Below are 5,293 nucleotides of genomic sequence, written 5' to 3' on the forward strand. Positions count from 1 at the left end.
GTAGTAGTAGTAGTAGTAGTAGTAGTAGTAGTAATAGTAGTAGTAGTAGTATATTTTATTTCAATTATTAAACTGTTTTTATCTCAACCCACAAGTTTTCTCACTTTCACTCTTCCGATTCTCTCCCCCATCCCACCGGGGGGCGGAGTGAGCGAGCGGCTGTGGTGCTCAGTTGCCAGCTGAGGTTAAACCACGACATGTCCCCCTGTCACCAAACCAAGGCATCCAGGTCCTGCTGGCAAGGCGAGGCGCTCGGCTGCCTCGGTGACACCGCCTGTCCCAGGGCTGGAGATGAGACTGCGCAGCAGTTTTAATGGTCTCAGGTCATCCTGCGCTGGACGGGAGCACAACCTGGCAGCTCCTGCCCAGGGATTCAGCACGCTTTAATGAGCTCAGCGCTGGAGTCTGCACGGAGGAATTAACGATTCGGGATAATACTTGTCACTTTGCTAGGAGGAAATTGTCAAGTGAAAAGTAATTTATTAAAAAGAAGACAGAAATGTTTTTGCTTATTAAGATCAACATCATATTAAAGTATTTTCTCAATACCCTATTTGGGCTGAATTTTACATTTTCTCTCTCTCTGCAATGGGAATGAAGCAGAGAGTCTCACTCTAATTAATTGTTGGCTGCTTCATTTTGCTAGCACATTTCATGCACAAGTTTGCACATTTCTGTAGCATTTGAATTGCAAGTACCGCAGGAATGTAATAAAAAAAGGAAACCCCATGAAATTTTAAAAGCGAATGGGAACTCTTCTGTTAGACATCAGTTTAAAATTACTTTATTTTCACAAATCTTAAAAATATATCTTGACAGTGTATTTACCTTCCACCCTCCTTTCTTTTCACTTGGGGTTTAAGGCAACAAGTTTGGTTTATGTGTACGCTGTTGCCTTCTGGCTTTTGAGCCTTAAGGAGCTGTATTTTCAGTTTTACTCTACTACAATGTTGGCCAGAAACTTTGAAATATGTATGTATATATATTTCTAGGGAGAGGCTGTCACATGTGTTGGTGATTTGACACAGGAAAGCTTGAGGACAGCCCTGTCCCCTCAGGCTTGCAGAAATTCATGGAAGCTGGTACCCAAGGAGAGCGTACCATGCTGGCATCATGTCGTGCATGTGGAGGAGGGGCCACTTTTTGGGAGCCACGGAGCTGCGGCTCGGCACGAGCCCAACACGGATATGGTGAGCGATACCTGGAGGTGTTTCCCAGGCACTGTGGTACGGATTATATTAGCTCGGACCGTGAAGGGCAATGAGGAGATAGCTTGACGGCTGGAGACAATAGGAAGAGGAGCGACCCATGAAACCAGCATGCTTCCTGCACCACCAGCATTCCTCGCACAGAGCGGTGACTCGTCACCACCCAGAGACCCACTTGCTGGCCCTGGCGCAGGATGCTGGTCTTGCAGGCAGGAGATGCAGCATTAGAGGGGATAACCAGGACAGAGGGCTGGTGCGGAGGTGAGAGGCTGCAGGCTGTGAGCGTGGCAGGGTGTAGCAACAGCATCTTCCCCTGCAGTGCTGCTCGTCAGCAACAACCAGCTCCTGGACCAAGCTTTTCTAAATGGTTGGTGATCTGGTACCATGCCTGGGGACCAAAGAGAGATGCTTCTCCTCCCAGAAATTCCAATAACCTCCTTGTTGTATCAACTATAATTCAGTGCAGCCCCATTTCTGCCCCAGAATCAATAATTGCACTGGAGAATGTCCTTTACCTTTTTTTAAGTGCCAACATGCCTTTTGTTGCCACTGAAGTAATGGCTAAAAGCTGACGGATGACAGACAATAAGAAATTTCTGAGAAGGGTTCTCAGAATTTGCCGCCGAGTCATCTCTATGCTGGCAGGAAAAGCTGGCGAAGAAGAAAAGTATCTCTGCAGGTCATACTGCCTGAAACAGCCCCAGCATTAGGAGTCTGGGCCAGGTGACCACATCCAACCCCTAAGACATATTTCACTGTAATCTGATGGAGTTGAAATTGAAAGCTGTCATGACGGTTACGCCATCGGTACGACAGGACCTCCTCGAAAGAGCCGCATGTGGGAGCAGCCTCCAGTGCTCAGGCAGCTGTACGAGCCCCAAAGAGCCAGTCCCTGGCCTGCAGCTTACGTGCTGAACACCATAAGGCACAGTAAGTGGATTAGCAAAACCGCTGGAAGAGGCAGAGAAACGACACTAGGTCTTAAGCTGGTTTTGCGTGTATTTATGCAAATGACGTGCCCAGCTAGATGGTAACTTAGGTGAAATCCAGGCTATCCCTGCTGCCTATCCACCCAGCCGCCTTCGCTCGGCAGTCTGCTGCAGGCTTCCTGGCAGAGAAGAGCCTGGTTTATAGCTCGGGCAGACCCAGTGAGTCACAGCAGCGAGCTGGTCGATAATTACAGCGTGGACAGCCTGCAAGAGGCAGTGGCAGCAGCCGGGCAGCATCCGCACCGTGGCTGAGGTGGGGAGGTGGTGCAGTCCCACGCTGGCATCTGTAGTAGATGCTCCAGACTCCTCACTCCCTCCAGAGCTTGGGGATGCTCCTCTGCCACCTCTCGGGGCTGGCTCTGCAGGACAGGGCGCTGCCTGCCCTCCCTCCTGCCTCCCTGCTGGACACAGCACCGGGCAGGATCCGTCTCTCACGTTGGTGAGATGGGGATTGCAATTATTCCTGGCCACTGCTTGTGCCATCTGTCTGTTCCCCGAACATCCCTGCAGGATCTGTGTCTTAGCAGGTTAATTTAATAAGAGCCTGCTTTATTGTTGCTGGCTGTGGGCATGGCATAGAGCAGCTGAGTCCATCAAGAGCACAGAGCTGCTCTGGCAGCAATCAAATCTTGCCCAGATGTTCATTCGGGAGGTTTGTTTTGCTGAGAGAAGGCAAACCCTCCTGGGGCAGCGCCGAGGGCCGAGCCCTGCGCCTTTCTCCTTGGCAGGAGCCGGGGAGAAAGTGGCAGCAGAGATTAAATCAGGCCTTTGACCGGGGATGTGCCGCACCTCACCTGTAGGGAGGTGGTGATAGCAAGGGAGCGGCAGAGCGGCGGTTATCAGCAGCAGCCCTGCGTGGCTGGCTCAGGGCTTGGCCATTTATGGCAGAAGCAGCTATTCCCATCCGGAGTTTCAAAACCTTTTACATCACCAGCTATTTCTGTGGCTCCAAGTACGTGGTAGCGTATGAGGCGGTGAAATACCTGCACAAACTCTTTAATGAAGGGAACGACTCGCCTTAAGGCTAATGAACAGTCGGGTGCACTTTGAGATCAGCCTTTTTTTTTTTTCTTCAGCTGTAGACATGTGAGGCCAGATATAAAGTGCTGTGAGTTGGAAAATCAATCTCCAGGAATCCAAACCGATACTGATTAAACACCAAGGACCCAGAGGAAAAAGAATCCAGGTTCCCAATCCCACACCCACCCCTCGGGCTGTCCACTCAGCCCAGGAGTGAGGCATCACTGGTTAAGTCAAATTGCACAAAAAATGTATTTGTTTTTTCTTCCGCTTGCCCCATCGCTGTGCTCTTTGCCCCGATTCCTCCCCCTTAGTCATTCCTCCACCCATCGCAAACATAATGGACCAGCAGAGCCACAAAGACGTGCACATAACGAACCTAAGTGACTGTGTAATCTCATTATTGTCACCCTCATCCTCCCTTGCCCCTTTTCTCCCTCCCCCCCATTTGTCACCGTCCCGGATTGCCTCACGGTTAAAATTAGATGGGAAGCTCCTCTGCGAGCGACTGCATCTTTCCTTCACCCTGAGCACCTTGAGTGCATTAGGTACTTTGTAAGTACTCATGATTTATAATAGGGTTGAAGTAGGAGGCAGCCTGTTTTAATGCTCACCTTTTTACATTTTCGAGCTGATTCACCAGCCACATGAGCATCTTCCATCCAGGCACGTCCATCTCATGCCAGCAAGTCCCTTGACAAAACAGTTTTGGAGGCAATGGCAAAGGTTATTACTTGCGTGTAATGAAGAGTGACTCAAATGCGGTGCAACTTACGTAAGATTTGTTCTGGTGGCTAAAAGTCCTCACTGAGCTCTCCCCATAATGGACATACATACTGTCTTTATGGAAAGAAAGTGAATAAAATAATGCTATTTGCGAAAACAGCCACAGGCAGAGCCACCTCTACAGGACCTTACCTGCACCTTTGGAAGACGCTTAGCCTTGACCAGGCACCTCTCTAGGGCCCGCTGGAAGTGCGGGATGGACACCACACGGATAGACAGCAGCGTCTGCCCTCAGACTTTCAATCAAACAGGTGACGCACAGAGGAAAGGGACAAATCCTGCATCTCCCACGCCTCTGCTGAAATTCTGCAGACCGTGAGAAGCGGCAGTCCAGTGCCCAGAAACAAGACGGGTTATATTAGAGGGCAGCTTCTCCTACGGGTGGGAATGCTTTGTGCAAACGATCGAGCCAGGTCTGAAGTGACCGAGGGATTTTATTTCAGAAAGAAAACAGCTGTTTAGTCTTTTTAGTTACTTCCTCTTAACAACGGGGGAAATTCATTGATGGGGAAACGCCAGGGCCAATTCCACAAGCGCCCGGGGACGCATCTGGGTGGGCTGCGACGCCGAGCACGGCAGCCGCCGCCCCCCCGGAGGTCATCCCGGCAGCTTGGCGGCTTCTGCTCCCGTGTTCGGTCCCTTGCTGACACCTGCTGTCGGCCGGCAGGAGTGATGAAGCCGCCCGAGCTACCGGCCGTCCCGGAGCCACCGCACACTAGTTTATTGTTGGGAAGAGTTAGCGCCGGTTCTGGGAGGCTTTTCACGCAAAGGGCTCCGAGGGAACGCAAGCGGGACGGAAAAGCAAAACCTCTGCGAAAGTACACGACAGCCAAGCTGAGAGATCTGCTGCCTTTTGCTGCAGCCGGGAAGGTCCAAGGGTACAGGACAAAGCTTGAACGCAGAGGTAAAAGCCTTCGTAAGCCCGCTTTACCCACAGCCCGCTTTCAGGCACGTAAAATCACGGTGAGGGTGTACTCTCCCTCCCCACCCGTCGGCGGCACTGCCCGTGCCGCAGGCCGCCTCCCTCACCCCGCAGGGCCGCACCACCAGCCCTCCCTCCGCCTTGGCAAACCCGGCACTCCGCTCCCCGGCAGGGCGCTCGGGGGCGAGTTCTGCTCGGGGTAACGGCTGAGCGAGAGTCGGCCGCCGCGCTCCGCGAGGAAATGGCTTTTTTCTGGAGCCGTTGCCGTGATTATGGAGGATTTCTATGCAGGAAGGCTCCAATAAGGCCCCGGTGAGGCCGGAGCCCGGGAGCAGCTCGGCCTCGCAGCAGGCGGCCGGCGGCAGGAC

Source organism: Aptenodytes forsteri, unplaced genomic scaffold (assembly GCF_000699145.1).
Source record: "Aptenodytes forsteri isolate BGI_AS27 unplaced genomic scaffold, ASM69914v1 Scaffold265, whole genome shotgun sequence".
Lineage (NCBI taxonomy): Eukaryota > Metazoa > Chordata > Aves > Sphenisciformes > Spheniscidae > Aptenodytes > Aptenodytes forsteri.